The 21935-nt window shown below is 40.1% G+C and overlaps 1 pseudogene; it reads left to right on the top strand.

The window, feature by feature from the left end:
* The first annotated feature begins 9805 nt into the window (after window positions 1–9805).
* Window positions 9806–10270, top strand: LOC122110933 (annotated as a pseudogene).
* Window positions 10271–21935: the final 11665 nt, after the last annotated feature.

The raw sequence follows: 21935 nt of genomic DNA, 5'->3' as shown, positions 1-21935 counted from the left end.
GGCATAAACTACAAGGCAAGAGAAAATGAGATAGGAGAAAAATAGAAACATTATTTTAAAAGCTGGGAAGCCAATAACTTAGGACCAACAGAACTGAATATTAAACTGGCTACAAAGAATGTTGAGAACCAAACCAAGTTATGCCATGAAGTCCCTTAAAAGGGAACTGTGGAACTGAAGGCACTTGATCCCTCAAGAAGTGGGGTTCAAGAGGTAACTGAACATGGATGAGACTTAAGTGACTATTGTCAAAAGCAATTGGGTGCCAGGTGCTAGTGGCTTACGCCTGTAATGCTAGCTAGTTTAGAGGCCAAGATCTGAGGGCAGTTTGAAGCCATCCAGGGCAGAAAAGTCCATGAGACAATTATCTCCAGTAAACTTCTCAGAAAAAGTCAGAAGTGGTACTATGGCTCGATGTGATAGAGTGCTAGCCGTGAGCAAAAGAAGATTAAGGACAGTGCCCAGGCCCAGGGTTAAAGCCCCCATACTGGCAAAAGATTAAAATAAACAAAATAAAAGCAATTGAGTGTCTGGTTCGTCTGTTCTTTACAGCCCTCCAAGACCAACAAAACATTGGAGTCCTCTTCCCTGGAGAAAGGCAATCATAGGACCTTTGGGCCAGCATACAAAGATTAGGGTAGCAGGTCACAATTAAGGCCTGTGTATACACGAATTGTGAATGTCTTACACTTTCTTGCACTGGTAGCTTAAGGGAATGGATGAGTGAAAAGACCAAAATACTACAAATACCTCAACCGTGAAGGTCACATTGGGCAAACCCTACTGGCTGTACAGTGCACTGAGTCATCGTTATAGTTCCCTACTCCTTTTGTTTTCTGTCACCCTCCAATGTTATTTTTATTTCAGGCTTCCTGAAAAGCTAAATGTACACATAATTCCAGTATATTCTGTATTTGTGTCCCTGCTCATTTGCTTTTTAAAATCATGTTTGCTTTATCGTGTTCTCCCATCTCTAGCCATTCTTTTCTTTCCTTCCTTCCCTCTCCCCTCCCTCCCTCCACATATTTCTCTGCCTTCATGTGTTCTCACCCCTTTTGCACCCCCTCTTTTTTTGAGCCATTTTAGAGAAGTCACAGATGTACCCCTAAATACTTAAGCATTATACTAGAAACATTATACTAGAAGCATTATACTAGAACATATGGTTATGTAGCCATATTATGATGATCAAAACCAAGAGATTCACATTGGTACAACACTATGATTAACTACAGCCTTATTCAACTTTTGTCAATTTCCCCAAAACTATCCTTCAAAGAAATTTGTGGTTTTCTTTTTCTTGTCCCAGAACATATTCCAGGACCACACATGACATTTAGCTGTTGAATTACTCTGGTTTCCTTTAATTTGGAGTCATTTCTCTCTCTCTCTCTCTCTCTCTCTCTCTCTCTCTCTCTCTCTCTCTCTCTCTCTCTGTGTGTGTGTGTGTGTGTGTGTGTGTGTGTGTGTGTGTGTTATTACTTTGCTATCTTCAAAGAAGAAAGTTGGTTGTTTTATAGAATATCCATCAACTGGGTTTGTCTGTGTTTTCTTCCTGATTCAATAAGAATGTCTCAAAACTCCTCATTGAGGTCAGTTTTCCCATTATTGGTGACAATCACTTAGTTAGGGTGACTATAAACCTACACTGCAAAGTTAATATATAACTAAAGGGGAAATACTTTGAGACTATGTCCATATTCCTTCTCCATTTAACTTTCAGCTACTCATTACAGCATCCATTGATGATTCTTGCCTAAATCAGCTGACTTTATAGTGGTTACTAACAGGTAATTACCTATTACTCATACATTTTTTACTCTCAACCTATTATATATGAAATAATTTCTCCTTTCCCCTTTCCATTTTATTAATACACTCACACAAGTAGACTAGTGGATTCTTATTTTATTCAATGGGTTATAATTTATCTCTCATTTATTTTGATGCTCCAAAATTTCTTAGGTTTGCCTAGTGAGAAAACTGTCAAGAGAAATAAAGTAAAAAATCCTATCAATGCTAGAGAATTAAAATAAATTACAAACTATCACAAAATCCAAATCAGGAGATCCAAACTATCAAAAATAAGAATTCCAAAGAGAACATGAATATACATTTTCACACACACACACACACACACACACACACACACACAAATGTGTAAATAAATAAAACTTCACACAGTGACATAAGCACATACATGGTTTTTTCCTGTCCTAGGACCCAATCCAAGTTAAGGACCCACAGACATTCAAACATATACACTCAGACCCAGACAAAAGCATACAAATACACATAGGAACACATAAGAAGATGTCAACAAGAAAATTCAGTTTCCCAGAACTGACAACCATTAGTGTTTCCATTAGAAGGACTTTTAGAATACCTATTACAATTGCAATTTATGAAAGTTCACAGGTTGGTAGACTAAGGAAAGACTCCATCATTTTCCAGACATGGGTAGAGAGGGGACTCAGAAACATTAGAATCTCAAAGATAAGCCTTCAAAATTCTGAAAGGAAATTATTGCCAAGCCTGAATTTATGACCCAAATAATCGGGCAATTCTATAGCTTTTCAAATTATCCAAGGTAATTTCAGATGTCTAAGGTATCAAAAAAATTGTTTTCAAGCACCTTGGTCTTAGGAGGTGATAGGGGATTGTGTTCTACCACAGGGCACATAAAACATGATAAAGGAGATGTTGGTTGTGGTAAATGAGAGATCTAAAATAACACATGGGCAAAAAAAGGTATCCCAGGAGACTGGTAGAGTGGTTCTAGGAGGCAGCAAGCATGGGCCCACCCAGTCTCCAGAGGTCAGGACAAAAGGCTTCAGAAGACATTTGCTCAAGGAGAAGAAACACAAACCTGATGTGTCTGAATGGTTTCAGCGATTCAGATTATTGGTAAAGAATTTAGGTTTGAATTAAAGATACATAAAAAATTACCAGGCACCAGTGGCTCATGCCTGTAATCCTAGCTACTAAGGAAACTGAGATGAGGATCTCAGTTGAAGCCAGCCTGGGCAGGAAACTCAGTGAGACACTTATTTCCAAATAAACACCAAAAAGCCAGAAATGGAGCTGTGGCTTAAGTGGTAGAGCACTAGTCTTGAGCAAAAGAAGCTCAGAGACAAGCACACAGACCCTGAATTCAAGCCCCAGGATCACACACACACACACACACACACACACACACACACACACACACACACACGGTGCATAGAAAACTAAGGCATCAATATAGCTAATCTCTGAGATAACAAAATGGTATGCCAGAAAAAAAATGTGGGCATTGTATACCTCGTGGCTCAGCCTTGAATGGCCTTTGCATGGCCATGGTAATCCCCAGAGTGATGTAACCAAAATAACGATATATCTCTATTGAGAATACAGGAAAGGTTTACCTGGGACCACTAGGCCAGAGAGAAGATACATAAAGTGAACTGAATCTTCATCTTCCATAGTGGGGATTCAGTGGATAATGCCTCCAACGAAGCAAAGTAAGACATTTCAGTTCAAGTCTGTTATGTCAGCAAAAGGACTCACTGAAAGTTGTCAATGTCTATGTGGTAAGGCAAACAGAAGGCAAAGGATGGATGGGAAGAAATGAAGGTGGCTGATTTTTCTAACAAACCCTACAGAGCTTGACACTCTAGATTATGTGTGATATATCTTTGTTCTTAAAAAAAAATGTAACACTAAAACTTTTAAAGAAATAGATTTCTATGCATTGAAATGATATTCGCACCATTACTTTAAATAACAGTTTGTTTTTATTTTTTTATTTTATTGTGAAAATACTGTACAGAGGTGTTACAATTACATGGACAAGATAATGAGTACATTTCTTATCAAGCATTGTAGCCTCCTCCTTTGTTTCCCCTTCCCATCCCTTCCCATTCTTCCCCCTTCCACCCCCCCCCACACACACACCTCCAACAGAGATTGTTTTTTAAATAAGCACAAGAGTAAAGAAATGGCTAAGAGATTTGGGTTGTATCTACACAACTATATATGCAAATCAATTAAAATACTATTTAGAGAGAAGCTAAAACCCACCAGAAAACATGTAGGACCCAATGTTAGGTGAAATTAACAGGCCATAAAATGTTCTACATTGTTTCAACTTGCATTGTCTTTTGTTTCTAGTATTTGGCTTCTTTTCCTTTAAATAAAGTATTTTTTAAAATAGAAATCAGAGTGGAAGCAAAGATAACAAAATATTAACAATGGTTAGATTAAGATAATTGGTTTCAAATTCTTTTCAAATGTTTTTTTTTCCACATTGAATAAGCATTAATGGGAACCATTTGTGTGTGTGTGTGTGTGTGTGTGTGTGTGTGTGTGTGTGTGTGTGTGTGTGTGTGTGTGTGTATGTGTGTGTTGATATTAGGGATTGAACTTAGAACCAGGACACTGTCCCTTACCTTTTTCATTCAAGGCTGGTATTCTGCCACTTGCACAACAGTTCCACTTCTGGATTTGTGGTGGTTAATTGGAGATAAGAGTCTTACAGACTTCCCTGCCTAGGCTAGCTCTGAACCACCATCCTTGGATCCCATCCTCCTGTGTAGCTAAGATTATAGGACTGACCCACAAGAGTAAGCTCTGTGTGTGTGTGTGTGTGTGTGTGTGTGTGTGTGTCTGTGTGTCTGTGTGTCTGTGTCTGTGTGTGTGTGTGTGTCTGTGTGTCCTAGGGCTTGAACTCAGGGTCTGGCCACTATCCCTGAGCTTTGTTGCTCAAAGCTAATGTTCTACCACTTGAGCCACAGCTCCACTTCCAGCTTTTTTTGTGGTTAAGAGTGTCACAAACAGCAGGGCTGGGATGTAGCTCAGTGGCAAAGCACTTGCCTAGCAAGTGCAACGTCCTGGGTTCGATCCCCAGTACTAAAAAAGAAAAAAAGACAAAGAGAGAGAGAGATTTTGCCGGACGCTGGTGGCTCACGCCTGTAATCCTAGCTACTCAGGAGGCTGAGATCTGAGGATCACGGTTCAAAGCCAGCCCGGGCAGAAGAGACCGTGAGACTCCTCTCTCCAATAAACCACCAGAAAACCGGAAGTGGTGCTGTAGCTCAAGTGGTAGAGCGCTCGCCTTGAACTGAAGAGCTGAGGGGACAGCGCCCAGGCCCAGAGTTCAAGCCCCACGGCCGACAAAAAAAAAGAGTGTCACAAACTTTCCTTCCCAAGCTGTGTTTGAATCCGATCCTCAGATCTCAGACTCTTAGTAGCTAGGATTACAAGCATGAGTCACCGATGCCTAGCTGCAACTTAACTATTTCTAATCATATTAGTGTGTTTGTTACAGGAACATTGAACAAAAGCATAACTAAGAAGAAAATTAAAGTCATTTGCTCTTATTATGAAAAGAAAGCAGACTACTTGTTTAAATTGTGAGATTGCCTCTCAATGCTCTAAGAGCTGCCATAGTGTGACCAAGGCTCTTAAGCTTTCATCTTGAGTTTCAGAAAGATTTTATCTGAAGCACCCAAATCATTATCTTTTAAGCTGGTGAAACTTGATAGAAAAGTTTTGCATGGTAGATACAGTTTTGAAAATTCGGAACTGGTTTTGATGTTTAGTTTCAAGTTCCATCTCAGGAACTAAAAATACCAACACAAAGTTTCTAAAGAATTTCAGACACTAGAGGACTAAACAGTGAAAAAAGTTGGCCCAAAAAAAAATTTCATGTTCAGCATTCATTCTGTTTTATTTGCTTCAGTTCTAAATCTGCAGCCTGCTTTCCTTGGGTTTCTGTTTCATATCTTGTGTAAAGAATTACAGCTTATTTCGCTTTTGTGTACTCATAAGAAAAAAGGAAAGGAACAAGATTTATCCATAAGTAATTTTTGTCTAGAATGCACACATTTGGTTATTCTTATACTAAGAATAATTATCAGTCAGATACCAATGGCTCTCATTTGTAATTCCAGCTACTCAGGAGGCTGAGATCTGAGAATTGAGGTTCAAAGCCAACCTGGGCAAGAAAGTCCATGAGACTCCTAACTCCAATAAACCACCAAAAACCAGAAGTGGATATGTGGCTGAAGTGGTGGTACACCAATCTTGAGCAACAAAGCTAAAAAAAGAACAAGTGCCAGCCTTAGTACCAGCACCAAAAAAAAAAAAAAAAAGGTGTAATTATCCACCCAAAATATCTCAAACAGCTTTTCCTGGATAGATGTATGGAAACATGCATAGTGCATGGAATGAGAGTAAATAGGAAGGGGAGAGAGAGAGAGAGAGAGAGAGAGAGAGAGAGAGAGAGAGAGAGAGAGAGAGAGAGAGAGATCCAACTTACCATCGCACTCGAGAGAGAAATCCAACTTGCCATCACACTCTTAGGACCAACAGGAGGAAATTAAACAGAAGCAGGAACAAGTCCAGTCTGAGAGAAAGAGAACAAATGACCTAGGCTTTTGAACATGCAGCTCAGTAGAAACAAACCCACCAAGTAAACAACAGAGTTGAATGGGACCTAAGGATGAGGAGGGATGGAGGGAAGGAAAGAGGAGAAAGAGCAGAAGTTCCACTCTCAATCTTTTTTTTTTTTTTTTTGCTCTTCTATGGGTTGGAAAGTCAGGAGAGCTAAGTTTTCTAAGCATTAGAGGGTGCTGCTCTTACCACAGAACTCATCTGTGACTCTGGTCCTTCATTAAAGACTCCTCAGTTCCAACTACTATTTCTTTGCCTTTTTTTTTTTTTTTTTTTTTTTTGAATTTGCCATTTTTTCTTTCCTTTTGGAGCCAGTTTGTGGGATTAATGCCCACTGTGCTGTGCTCTGGAAACTTGTTTCAGCTGTTTTTGTGATGCTCCTGAAACAGCTGCCAAGAGGTTAAGAGACTGTAATGGGTTTGGCAAAAACTCATGTCAAATTTTATAGAATTATCTGTCTTCCCAGAAAGTCTGTAATAAACATTTCTGGAGGATGAGGAGCCTGTGGACCATTAGAGCCAATCCCTGCCACCAAGATCAAGTTGAGCCTCCTTTCCCCCAACCTTGGGCCAACTCCATAGCCAGCACAAACAGGAAGCAGCCAGGCAGGGCTGGCCCCATTCACAGGGGTGCCATACAACAGCTGCCTGACTCCCTTCTCGGAAGACAGGCCTGCATGACAGACACTGCTAGGCTCATTTTGTGCTTTACTGGTTCTTTGATGGCTTTATTTCCTGTTTCTCAAGCCTTTCATTTCCTTTTCTCTTAATTTCAATAAAACTAACATGCTATTCATAATAGTCAAGCAATGGAAACATCCCAGATGCCCTACAATAATGGATGAGTGGACTCCAAAAAATGTGGTACCTATACACCATGGAAGTTTACACAGCCATTACAAAGATTATGTGGTTTGCAGGGAAACGGATGGACCTAGAACAAAGCATTTTAAGTGAGTTAAGCCAAGCTCAGAGAGACAAAGAACGAGTGCATGTTTCCTCTCATTTGCAGAAGTTAGATCTGAAATACACTGGGATATGATAAATTATACAGGATTGTGGACACTCATACACAGTGAAACCAAAAGAGGATGCTCTTAGAGGAGAAACACAAAGGCATAATGCCTGTGTACCTCTTTATATTTTTATAAAATTATATATATGTATGTATATATCAAAAAGAACTCCAAGATGTGCAAACAAGAGGTCTCTTTTATGTTGTTTCTGCTTTCTTTTCTTTCTGCAGAGTTTATTCAAGTGTCTCTTTGGGAGGGGAGGCCATAGAACTTGAGGGAAAAAGGGTAAAAAAGTAACCAGGTGCCAGATGCTTATATCTGTAATCCTGGCCACTCAGGTGGCTGAGATCTGAGGATCGTGGTTCAAAGTCAGCCTGGGCAGTAAAGTCTGTGAAACTCTTACCTCCAATTAACCAGCAGGAAACTGGAAGTAGTACTGTGGCTCAAAATGGTAGAGTGCTACCCTTGAGCAAAAGAGCTCAGAAACAATGCCCAGGCCCTGAATTCAAGCCCCACAACTCTCACACACACACACACACACACACACACACACACACACACACACACACACACACACACAAGGTTTAAAAGTGCATCAGTGGAGCTCACTGGACACTGTTGAAAGTGGAAATAGGAGGGAAGGACTGGGGGAGGATAAGGGAAGAGGTGATATGTATGAAAAAAATGTACTCATTACCTGACTTATCTAACTGTAATTAATTCCTGTGTATATCACCTTTATAATAACAATAACATTTTTAAAGAACTTACCTAAAAGGCACAAACTTTGAATGTACAGGTGAATTTTTCATATATTCATACACACATGCGAACACAATTAAAATCTATTAAAATCTAGAGTATTTCCTCATGACAATTGCTCAGTCCATGCCATGCCCACTCCCAAATGCAACAGAGGTAATCATAACTCTTCATTGTCTCGCCACAATTACTTTTGCCTGTTTAGTTGTTGTTTGGTTTGGCTTGGCTTGGTTTGGTGTTTTTGAGATAGGTTTTTCACTATGCAGCTCAGGCTGGCTTTAAACTCACAAACCTAACATCTTGTTGGCATTACAGACGTGCACTACCGAGCCCAGTTGCTCGTTTTCTCTGTTCTTGGATTTCAGATAAATATCATTGTGCAACATGTGCTTTGGGAGACCTAGATTCTTTTATATAACATGGTTTTGAGGGTTATCGATGTTGTGCGATTCTGTATTTTATTCCATTTCCCATTTGATTGTTAACTAGAATTCTGTGACATGAAGAGATCGTATACATGGTTTATTTATCCATTCATTCACTGAAGGACATTTGGGTTGTTGCCAGTTTAGAGCTACTATAATAAAGCCATAATTGATGAAAAGTAACTTAACCCAAAGCACTCACCTGCCCCCAGACAGCCATATCTTAGAATAATCCTTGCTGCCCACCCCGCTAAATCATCTCCCCTCCCCTTCCCCTTGAACAAATGTACCAGCAAGTCTTGGAAGAGAACCTGAGACCAAAGCCATATCTGATGCTGATGCTCCTAATGAACACAGATGCTGTTGAAACCTTGAAACTCCTCAGTGAAAATAACCTTGCTCACCCACCCTGCCTCCTTCTTACCCCACTCCCATCTGCCCCTCCCCCAGCTTCACTTTTTCTGCCTAATATTTAAAGAGGGCCTAGTTGTAAGGTGGGGAGGGGTGGGGAGGAGCTCCATTTCCCCTTCAGTCATGGTTGCCCTTCCCAGGCTTCACTCCTGAATAAGGTTTGTTGGTCTGGGCTCTTTCCTTATCCTGATAACCTCATGACTCAGTTTCCTTACAATAATATATATTCGTGTACAGGTCATTATGTGACATAGGCACATCCTTATTTACTGAACAATCCATATCTCTTTGACTGAGGCAGTTAAGTCTGGGTCCAAGGTCTTCATCAAGAACACCAGGACAGCTGGGCATTGGTGGCTCAACCCTGTAATCCTAGCTACTCTGGAGGCTGAGGTCTGAGGATTGCAGTTCAAAGCCAGCTTGGGCAGGAAAGTCCGAGTGAGACTGTTATCTCCAATTAACTACTCAAAAACTGGAAGTGGTCTGTGGCTCAAGTGGTAGAGTGCTAGCCTTGAGCACAAACATGATCAAGGACAGTGTTCATGTCCTGAGTTCAAGCCCTACAACCGACCAAAAAAAAAAAAAAAAAACAAAAAAAGAAAACACCAGGACATGATTGCTATGACAATGATATTTCTGTATCATCCCATAATTCATATTCCTAAGCTCTTACTGGAGTAACCTGACTCTGCTTAGTATATGTCATTTTCTAAGATCACAAATTTTGCTTCCACAGGAGGGAGGCCTACACACCCCATTGGTGCTGCTGCCATGTCTTTAGTGATTCCTGGGAAGTTCCAGCACATTTTGCGAGTACTCAACACCAACATCGATGGGCGGTGGAAAATAGCCTTTGCCATCACTGCCATTAAGGGTGTGGGGCGAAGATCCGCTCATGTAGTGTTGAGGAAGGCGGACGCTGACGTCACCAAGAGGGCTGGAGAACTCACAGAGGTTGAGGGGGAACGTGTGATTACCGTTATGCAGATTCCAACTCAGTACAAGATCCCAGACTGGTTCTTAAACACACAGAAGGATGGAAAGGATGGAAAATGCAGCCAGGTTCTGGCCCATGGTCTGGATAATGAGCTCCGTGAAGACCTGGAGCAGCTGAAAAGGATTCGAGCCCATAGAGGGCTGCGCCACTTCTGGGGCCTTCGAGTCAGAGGCCAACACACCAAGACCCCATGGTCGCATTGTGGGTGTGTCCAAGAAGAAATGAGTGTAGGCCTTTTCTGTTAATAAATAGTTTATAGACAAAAAAATCCACAATTTTTTTCTAAGATTTTCTCTGAAAATTGAGATTACAATAACAATACCATTCATAGCTAAATGTTGAATAAGAAAATAATTTTAATTCTTTGTACTGTAATATGTCTAGTTTCATCTTACAGAATCTCATCGTGTGTGTGTGTGTGTGTGTGTGTGTGTGTGTGTGTGTGTGTGTGTGTGTGTGTGTTGGTCCTGGGTTTGAACTCAGCATTGGGGTGTTGTCCCTGAGCTCTTTTCACTTAAGAACTAATGCTCTACCATTTAAGGCACAGATTCACTCCCAGCTTTTTTGATGCTTAAATATAGATTATAGTCTCATGGACTTTTCTTCCCAGTCTGGCTTTGAACTAAGATCCACAGCTCTCAGCCTTCTGAGTAGTTAAGATTACAGGTGTTAGCCACCAGCACCTGGCCATAATCTTATCCATTTTAAGATGAGGGTGCATGGTTTTACATTGTTGCAATTGTAGTAAGAAGTTTTTTTTCTACTTTTTCCAATAGTGAAAGCATTCATATATTGCATTTGGACTTTGGGAGATTATTTGATATTAAAGAATATATGACATGATTTAATTTAATTGGGTACCTGTTACTATTTAATTTGCATTTATTTTTCCTTATTAAATTTACAAGTAAAATTTTTTGAAAGTATCTTTGCTTTTAATGAACTGTTTTGTCAGAATATTTTAATCAGAATGAAACATGGTTTACAGTTTGGCTTAGGCAGTATTTATAAAGATGTGAAATTGTTTAGGAGACACAAATGTAATTATTTCTCCTCTCATTGCCTTTTCTCATGCTACATTTAACATTTGGATTGACTGTGTGTCCCTGAAAACATTTGAGCTTTTGACTCCAGGATTAATGGGTCAAAGTTACTCCAAAAATTTTTCTAATAAATATTATGATGTAATCTTCAAAAAAAAAAAAAAGAACTCTAGGGCATTGGAGAGGTAGCCTTATCTCCAGAGGCCCAGCTTATAGACAGATCATCAGAGAAGCTACCAATCAAATAGAATATCAAGTGAGCTGTTTGGTGTTTTTAGTGGTCCATAAGTAGCTGAGTATGTGGCAATAAAATTCAATAGCAATAGGAACTGTGCTCGCTTTTATTTTATTTTATTTTAATGTTTTGTCGGTTGTGGAGCTTGAATTCAGGGCCTGGGGGCTATCCTTGAGTTCTTTTGTTCAAGGCTAGTACTCTACCACTTTGAGCCACACCTCCACCTCCAGTTTTCTGGTGGTTAATTGAAGATAAAGAGTCTCTCACTGACTTTCCTACCCAGGCTTGCTTTGAACCACGATGCTTAGATCTTAGCCTCCTGAGTAGCTAGACTTAAGAGCGTGAGCCACCAGCACCTGGCCTTGTTTTTATTTTGACTTAAAATTTTGTGTTTGAATGAGTTTCTTCAGAGTCTGCTTTGACATATCTAGTGTGAATGAATTGTGCATCATCTGAGGAATTTGAAAAGACCTTGCTGGTTCATCTCTTAGCTGCCTTATAACACTCAGGAGGAATCATGAGTGATGGATACGGGTTAGGACCACTGCTCACTTCCCATACCATGGAGACAAAGGAGAGTGATTCAGTCTTATCTATCAATTCTGTGGTGCTAAAGAGAGTACCTTGCAGTCACAATGGTGCTTGGCTGTTTGCCTTCATTTCCAGTCCTTAAGAATAATATCACGGAATTAACCTAACCAAAGATGTAAAAGAACTATTTAATGAGAACTATAAAAAGTTAAAGAAAGAAATTGCAGAAGACACTAGGAAATGGAAAGACCTCCCATGCTCCTGGATAGGCCGACTTAATATAGTAAAGATGGTAATACTTCCAAAACTAATATACAAATTCAATGCAATTCCTATTAAAATCCCAATGACGTACATCACTGAAATACAGAAAACAGTCCAAAAATTTATATGGAACAACAAAAGACCTAGAATAGCCAAAACAATTCTAGGGGATAAAGACAATATGGGAGGGCTATCCATGCCGAACTTCAAACTCTACTACAGAGCTATAATAACAAAGACAGCATGGTACTGGCACAAAAACAGACCCGAAGACCAATGGAACAGAATAGAAGATCCAGAAATAAATCCACAGGCCTACAGCCAGCTGATATTCGACAAAGGAGCCAAAGACATACAATGGAAGAATCACAGCCTCTTCAACCGCTGGTGCTGGGAAAACTGGGCAGCCACATGCAGAAAACTAAAAGTGGACCCCAGCCTATCACCATGCACCAACATCAACTCAAAATGGATTAAAGACCTTAACATTAAACCTGAATCTCTCAAACTACTGCAGGACAGAGTAGGAGAGACACTTGAACTAATAGGCACAGGAAGGAACTTCCTGAACAGAGTCCCAGGATCACAAGTTGGAGAGAGACTCGACAAATGGGACTACCTTAAAATAAAAAGCTTCTGCACAGCTAAATCTATTGCAACTAAGCTAGAAAGACAGCCAACTAATTGGGAAAAAATATTTACCAGCAATATATCAGACAAGGGGTTAACATCCTGTATATACAGGGAATTCAAGAAACTAATCCCTCCCAAACCTAACAAACCAATTACTAAATGGGCAAGGGAACTAAAGAGGGACTTCTCAAATGAAGAAATAAAAATGGCAAAGAAACACATGAGGAAATGTTCATCATCCCTGGTGGTGAAGGAAATGCAAATAAAGACAACCCTGAGATACCACCTTACCCCAGTTAGAATGTCCCACATCCACAAATCAGCCAACAACAAATGCTGGAGGGGATGTGGAGAAAGAGGAACCCTATTACACTGCTGGTGGGAATGTGTACTTATACAGCCACTTTGGAAAGCAGTCTGGAGGGTCCTCAGAAAGCTAAAGATTGACCTCCCTTACGACCCAGTCATACCACTTCTAGGCATCTACCCTGAACAACAGGAACCAATATACAAGGACACGTGCACCTCCATGTTTATTGCAGCACTGTTCACAATAGCTAGGATATGGAAACAACCCAGATGCCCCACCACAGATGAATGGATCCAAAAATTGTGGTATCTATACACAATGGAATATTATGCAGCCATTAGAAATGACAAAATAATGGCATTTGCAGGGAAATGGATGGAGCTAGAAGGAATCATGTTGAGCGAGGGAAGCCAAGAACGAAGAGACAAACGGTACATGGTCTCCCTGATAAGTGGATGCTAAATCCAAAATGTTAGGTGATACGACAAAACTAACAGGACTTAAGAAACAAAGAACTCCCACTCATCTGGTTGAACCACTACTAAATATCCCCACGCTGTTGCTCACATATATGGTGTATAACATGTGAACACCGTTATATGTTACAGACTGTGATAGACAATTTGCTCCAGGAAAGTTAGAATGAACTTGTGACTTTAAATGAGCATCATTATTCCACAATACTGTGAAATTCCGGAAATTATGTAATCACTTAATCACAATAAAAAAAAAAAAAAAGAACCTCGGGGAAGGAAGGGAGGGAGGGGATGGTAGGGGGAAAACAATGGAGGGGGTAACAATGTTCAAGAGGAAGTGTACTCATTACCTCACTCATGTAAATGTAACCCTCTGTATAGTATCTTTACAATAAAAAAAAGAATAATATCACCTCATATTCCATAATATATTTGCTTCCTTGTTGTTTGCCTAAATTGACTTCTTACATAAGCTGTTGGAAGTAAAACCATTCTTTTTGTGGTGAGCACGCTGAGACTTCATTTCAGCTATCATAACACAATACCATAGCCTAAGTGTCTTATCGAATAGAAATTTATTTTCTCACATGGAAGCTGGAAATTCAAGATTGGAATGCCATCATGGTTGGGCTCTCATGAGGAACTTTTTGAAGGCTTGTCATCACATGTAGAAGAAAGGAAACATTCTCTTCTCAAGTATCTCTTCATATATGAATACTAATTTCATTCAGAGGGGGGAATATACCCTCATTTGTAATTACATCCAAACCTAATTATTTTGCAAAGGCCCCATCTACAAATATCATCACATTATGGGTTAGGTTTCCAATGTGTGAGTTTTGAGGGATCCAAATAGGAAAAGATGAAGTAAAACTCTCCCTCTTTGCAGATGACATGATCTTGTATTTAAAGAATCCCATGGACTCCACTCCCAAATTATTCAAGCTGATTCAAAACTTTGGTAAAGTAGCAGGGTATAAAATTAACCCTCAGGGCTGGGAAGGTGGCTCAGGAGTCCCTGGGTTCGATTCCCCAGCACCAATAAGCAAAAAGAAAAAAAGCCAGAAGTAGTACTGTGGCTCAAGTGGTAGAGTGTTAGCCTTGAGCTGAAGAGCTGAGGGACAGCGCCCAGGCCCAGAGTTCAGGTCCCACGACCAGACCGAAAAAAATAACAATAAAAATTAAAAATTAAATTAAATTAAATTAACCCTCCAAAATCAATGGCTTTTCTGTATGCCAACAATGAGAAAAGCATGGTTGAAATCAGGAAAGCAAATCCATTCGTAATAGCCCCACAAAAAATTAAGTACCTAGGAATTAACATAACAAAAGAAGTGAAGGACCTCTATGATGAAAATTGTAAAAACCTGAAAAAGGAAATCAAAGCAGAACTTAGAAAGTGGAAAAACTTTCTATGCTCCTGGATTGGAAGGATCAACATTGTGAAAATGGCAATACATCCCAAGGCTATCTATAAATTCAATGTGATACCTATCAATACTCCAACCTCATTCTTCAAGGAAATAGAAGAGGCAATCCAAAATTTCATATGGAACAATAAAAGACCATGGATAGCAAAAACGATACATAACAGAAAGAACAGTGCTGGAGGAATATCAATACCAAATTTCAAACTCTACTACAAAGTAGTGGTAATCAAAACAGCTTGGTACTGGCACAAAAACAGACCTCAGGACCAATGGAATAGAATTGAAAGCCCAGAACTGACTCCCACAGACCTATAGTCATCTAATCCTTGATAAGGAAGCTAAAAAATTAGAATGGAAGAAAGACAGCCTCTTCAGTAAATGGTGCTGGCAAAATTGCTTAATCACCTGTAGAAAACTAAAGCTAGGGGGCTGGGAAGGTGGCTCAGTGGTAGAGTGCTTGCCTTGCATGCATGAGGCCCTGGGTTCGATTCCTCAGCACCACATAAGCAAAAAAGAAAAAAGCCGGAAGTGGCGCTGTGGCTCAAGTGATAGAGCGCTAGCTTTGAGCTGAAGAGCTGAGGGACAGCGCCCAGGCCCAGAGTTCAGGCCCCACGCCCGGACCCAAAAAAAGAAAAGAAAAGAAAACTAAAGCTAGATCCTTATATATCACCCTGCACCAGAATCAATTCCAAATATATCAAAGACCTCCGAGTCAAATCAGACATTCTAAAAACATTACAGGATGGAATAGGAGAAACTCTAGGTCTGCTTGGAACAGGCTAAAATTTTGAGGTTTTTTTATTTTTTTGTTTTATTTTTTTTTATGTTGGTCATGGGGCTTGAACTCTGGGCCTGGGCGCTGTCCCTCAGCTCTTCAGCTCAAGGCAAGCGCTCTACCACTTGAACTACAGCACCATTTCCGGTTTTCTGGTGGTTAATTGGAGATAGGAGTCTCACGGCCTTTTTTGCCCAGGCTGGCATTGAACTGCGATCCTCAGATCTCAGCCTCCTGAGTAGCTAGGATTACAGGCATGAGCCACTAGCGCCCGGCTCAAAATTTTCTTAAAAGAGACCCAGAAACAAAACAAATCAAAGAAAGATTGGACAAATGGGATTGCATGAAATTGCAGAGTTTCTGCATGGCAAAGGACATAGCTAGCAAGATCAATAGAAAGCCCACGATTGGGAGAAGATCTTCACTAGCCATACAATGGACAAGGGTCTCATATCTAAAATATACCTGGAACTCAAAAAATTAAATACCCCAACAACAAATCCTCAAAGAAACAACTGCCCAATAAATAAGTGGGCTAAAGACTTAAAGAGAAACTTCTCTGAAGAGGAAAGAAGAATGGCCAATAGACACATGAACAAATGCTCAACCTCCCTAGCCATAAAAGAAATGTAAATCAAAACAACATTGAGATATTACCTCACCCCAGTTAGAATGGCTATAATCAAGAACTCTAATAACAACAGATGCTGGAGGGAATGTGGACAGAAGGAAACCTTACTGCATTGTTGGCGGGAGTGTAAACTTTTTCAACCACTTTGGAAAGTAGTATGGAGTTTTCTCAAAGACTCCACATAGAGCTCCCCTACGACCCAGCAATCCCACTTTTGGGCATTTATCCAAATGAGCACAAAGAAGACCATACTAAAGCTACCAGCACAACTATGTTTTCTGCAGCATTATTTACCACAGCAAAGATATGGAACCAACCCAGATGCCCCTCAGTAGATGAATGGATCAAGAAAATGTGGTATATATATACAATGGAATTCTATGGCTCCATCAGAAAGAATGGCATTGCCCCATTTGTTAGGAAATGGAAAGACTTGGAAAAAATAATATTAAGTGAAGTAAACCAGGCCCAAAGAAACATAGGTCCCATGGTTTCCCTTATTTGCAATAACTAGTATATGTCTGAGACAAGCAGAAACGGTCAGATAAGTTGAAGTTAGGTGAAATGAACCCCAAGATAAGGACTCAAATGGTTTTTCTTTCTTGCGATTGTTTCTAACATATTTATAAGATATTTCTTTGTTACTGGAGGGGATGTGGAGAAAGAAGAACCCTATTACACTGCTGGTGGGAATGTACACTTATACAACCACTTTGGAAAGTAGTCTGGAGGGTCCTCAGAAAGCTAAAGATTGACCTTCCTTACGACCCAGTCATACCACTTCTAGGCATCTACCCTGAACAACAGGAACCAATATACAAGGACACGTGCACCTCCATGTTTATTGCAGCACTGTTCGCAATAGCTAGGATATGGAAACAACCCAGATGCCCCACCACAGATGAATGGATCCAAAAATTGTGGTATCTATACACAATGGAATATTATGCAGCCATTAGAAATGACAAAATAATGGCATTTGCAGGGAAATGGATGGAGCTAGAAGGAATCATGTTGAGCGAGGGAAGCCAAGAGCAAAGAGACAAACGGTACATGGTCTCCCTGATAAGTGGATGCTAAATCCAAAATGTTAGGTGATACGACAAAATTAACAGGACTTAAGAAACAAAGAACTCCCACTCATCTGGTCGAACCACTACTAAATATCCCCATGCTGCTGATCACATCTATGGTGTATATGTGTACACCGTTATATGTTATAGACTGTGATAGACAATTTGCTCCAGGAAAGTTAGAATGAACTTGTGACTTTAAATGAGCATCATTATTCCACAATACTGTGAAATTTGGGAAATTATGTAATCACTTAATCACAATTTAAAAAAAAAAAGAACCTCAGGGAAGGTAGGGAGGGAAGGGATAGTAGGGGGAAAACAATGGAGGGGGTAACAATGCTCAATAGGAAGTGTACTCATTACCTTGCTCATGTAACTGTAACCCTCTGTATAGTGTCTTTACAATACAAAATTAAAAAAAAGATATTTCTTTGTTGCTTTGTATGTCCCTCCTCCACGATACAAGGCTTGTTTTCACTGTATTTGATGTTGGTATAATTTGTGGAGGGGAAGGGAAAAAACAAATGGTTTAAATAGGGATACAAGTGGACCCATTGCGACAATGAGATGTACAAGATGTTATGTTAAAAAACGAACTTTAAAACTTTGGCACGGAGGAGGGAGAGGGCAGTGGGGGGGGGGGGAGATGGGCAGGGATGGGAAGGGGAAACAAAGGAGGAGGCAACAATGCTTGATAAGAAATGGACTCATTACCTTGCCCATGTAATTGTAACCCCTCTGTATGGTATTTTCACACACACACACACAAAAATTCATAGCCTCTATGACAACAATGCAAAGAGCATGGCTGAAATAAGGAAAGCAACTCCATTCGTAATATCCCCACAAAAAATAAAATACCTAGGAATTAACTAAAGAAGTGAAGGACCACTATGATGAAAACTTTAAAAACCTGAGAAAGGAAATCAAAACCGAACTTAGAAAGTGGAAAACCCTCCCATGCTCCTGGATTGGAAGGATCAACATCATGAAAATGGCAATACTTCCCAAGGCTATCTACAAATTCAATGTGATACCTATCAATATTCCAACCTCATTCTTCAAGGAAATAGAAGAGGCAATCCAAAAATTTATATGGAGCAATAAAAGACCCCGAATATCAAAACTGATCCTTAACAGAAAGAGCAGAACAGTGCTGGAGGAATATCAATAACGAATTTCAAACTCTACTACAAAACTATAGGAAGCAAAACAGCTTGGTACTGGCACAAGAAGAGACCTCAGGACCAACAGAATAGAATTGAAAACCCAGAAATGAACCCACAGACCTATATCTACCTAATCTTCCATAAGGGAGCTAAAAAAAATTAGAATGGAAGAAAGACAACTTCTTCAGTAAATGGTGCTGACAAAATTGGTTAATCACTTATACAAAACTTAAATTAAATGGAATTCTATGAATCCATCAGAAAGAATGACATTGCCCCATTTGTTAGGAAATGGAAAGACTTGGAAAAATTATATTAAGTGAAGTAAGCCAGGCCCAAAAAAACACAGGTTCCATGGTTTCCCTTATTTGCAATAACTATTATATGTCTGAGTCAAGCAGAAAAGGTCAGATAAGTTGATATTAGGGGAATGAACCCCAAGATAAGTATTCAAATTTTTTTTGTTTTTTCTTTTTCCTTTCATGCAATTGTTTCTAACATATACATATTTATATGATGATTTCTTCGTTGCTTTGTACGTCCCTCCCCCACGGTATAACCCCTGCTTTCACTGTATTTGATGTTGGTATAATTTGTGGAGGGGAAGGGGAAAAAGTAAATCCTTTAACTAGGGATACAGGTGGACCCATTGTAACAGTGAGATGTACAAGTCATTATGTCAAAAAACGAACTTTACTACTTCGGTGGGGAGGGGGGTAGAGGAGCGGGTGGGGGGAGGGGGGAGTATGGGAAAGGATGGGAAGGGGAAACAAAGAGGAGGCAACAATGCTTGATAAGAAATGTACTCGTTATCTTGTCCATGTAATTGCAACTCCTCTGTATGGTATTCTCACAATTAAAAAAAAAAAAACAAAACTTAAGCTAGATCCTTATATATCACCCTGCGCCAGAATCAACTCCAAATGGATCAAAGACCTCGGAGTCAAATCAGACACCCTGAAAACATTACAGGACAGAATACTCTCCTTGGCACAGGCTGAAATTTTCTTAATAGAGACCCAGAAACCCCAACAAACTAAAGAAAGTTTGGAAAAATGGGATTGCATGAAGCTGCAGAGCTTCTGCATGGCAAAGGCCATAGCTAGCAAGATCAATAGAAAGCCCATGGAATGGGAGAAGATCTTCATTAGCCATACAATGGACAAGGGTCTCATATCTAAAATATACCTGGAACTCAAAAAATTAAATACCCCAACAACAAATCCTCAAAGAAACAACTGCCCAATAAATAAGTGGGCTAAAGACTTAAAGAGAAACTTCTCTGAAGAGGAAAGAAGAATGGCCAATAGACACATGAAGAAATGCTCAACCTCGAGGAGTTCGGGAAGATGGCGGAGGAGAAGCTGGAATCTGAACAAGCTCTCGCATAGAAAGCAGTTTTAGAGTTCCAGTGAACAGTCCTAAGCCAGAGAATCACACCAAGTGAGCCATCACAGGACAGAGAGTTAGACAAGAGAGGGGAAGCCAAGACAAGGAGACACATCTGAGCGCCTGCCAGCAGCCGCCGCGGCGGCGGCAGGGTCACAGCGGCGACCGCAGCCGCAGCCATACCTGAGCGCTCACACAGAGAGTCCGGGACGAAGGAGCCAGACGCAGCGGGCGAGAGGATTCTACTCAACACCAGCAAGAACCGACAAGGAGCGGACATCTTCATCCTGCAGTTTGCAGACCAGAGACGACCCAGGATCCAAGGCTCCGCGTGAGTAGAAGCCCGACGTCCTCACTCCTTCTCAGGGAGCAGAGGAGGGAAGGCCACCCCTCCCCCCCAGCACCGGTGATCTCCATCTTGGATACCGGCAAAGCTTGGAGGAGCTGCTAGCTCCAACTCAGGCCTTGGAATAAAACGAGTCATTTAACAGGTCACAAGAACTTAACGACGAAGTGACCTGCCAGACTCAGCTCCATCCAGGGAAAAGTCACCCAGCTCAGGCACCAGCCATTGGAGTGGCTTTCCTCACTGGGTAACCAGAGCCAGAGGCTGCCCCTCCCTCTAGCAGCCTCCACAATCAATTGAAAAACAGAAACCCTGAGAATGGCTCCAGGGTGGGCTCTGTGAATTTTTCACAAAATAGCCCCAGGGAAAAGCTACTGTTTGTTGAAAGGCCTCAACTCTACCCAGAACCTAGCCTCATCACCCCTCTTTTGTGATTCTCAAAGCAGATCACCCTCCCATTAAACTAACCTGGGAGGGGGATCTCAAAATCTTGGGTAAAGCAGAGCATTTTTCTGCCTGTTCGAACAAACTGACTTAAGAAACCAATCAAGCCACAGGACCTCAAGCTGACCAGAGACTCCAACAAGAGGCTGGTTACAGACAAAAGGGAGATACAGGATTCTTCCCACCCCTCCCAAAAAAATCAAAAAAAAAAAAAATCAAAGAACTTTTTTTTTTCCTCTTCTTTTCTTTTTTCTTTTCTTTTTTTTTTTTTTTTTTTGGTACCTTATATATATAAAAATTTTTTTTTTCCTTTTCTAAAACTTTTATTAATCTTTAATTTTTGCCTTTTTTGAAAAATAATTGTTTTCCAGTAACTTTTTTTTCCCTCTTATAATTTTTATTTTAGGAATACGTGAATGTACGTTTTCCTTTCTTTTCTTGTCTTCTCTCTCTTTTTCTTTCTTTCTTAATTATCTTTTTGTTTTTTGTCTAGCTCTACTGAACTTCTGATCTTTTTATTTCTCCCTTTCTTATCTTTTTCACCTTTTCCTTTCTTTTGTTCTTCTGTATGCGACTTAACTCTTGTCCTGCACATCCTCAGATAAACCCATAGTTAACTAGTAGACCCTATCCCCCATTGTGTACACACTTAATCCACAAATTTATTACTCAATCCGAAACCTCTGAGACTTAAATTCCTTAATAGCAGTACTACCTCTTTATACCTATATAATATTTTAAGCATTTTTTAAGTTTTTCACATCTCCTCTATCTCCCTCCTGTTTTCTCATTATATTCACATTCCTCTCTACATAGATGGTCTTTCAATCTCCATAACTATATTAATTTTTACGTTTCTAATTTTTTTTCTGGTCTCTTTTCATTTCCCTTTCCCTTTCTTCTTTTTCTCTCCCTCTCTACTTGCATCCTACCCAACCTATTTCCTGCATTGAGATTAGGACATAGTTAACTATCCCTGTGCCTCCCCACACCAATCTATTCCTAATTTTTACCCACATCTCTCCCTAACCCTAAAAATTTCTGGTTTTCCAAATTCTTCTCTGCCGTTCGAAGCCCATTAACATATAGTTGTTTGATGTTGAATAGATGTATCTGTTGAACTAGATTGTATCTGTGG

This window comes from Dipodomys spectabilis, unplaced genomic scaffold (assembly GCF_019054845.1).
Source record: "Dipodomys spectabilis isolate Male_0828 unplaced genomic scaffold, ASM1905484v1 ptg000082l, whole genome shotgun sequence".
Taxonomy (NCBI): Eukaryota; Metazoa; Chordata; class Mammalia; order Rodentia; family Heteromyidae; genus Dipodomys; species Dipodomys spectabilis.
This window is presented reverse-complemented; position numbering and strand designations above follow the sequence as displayed.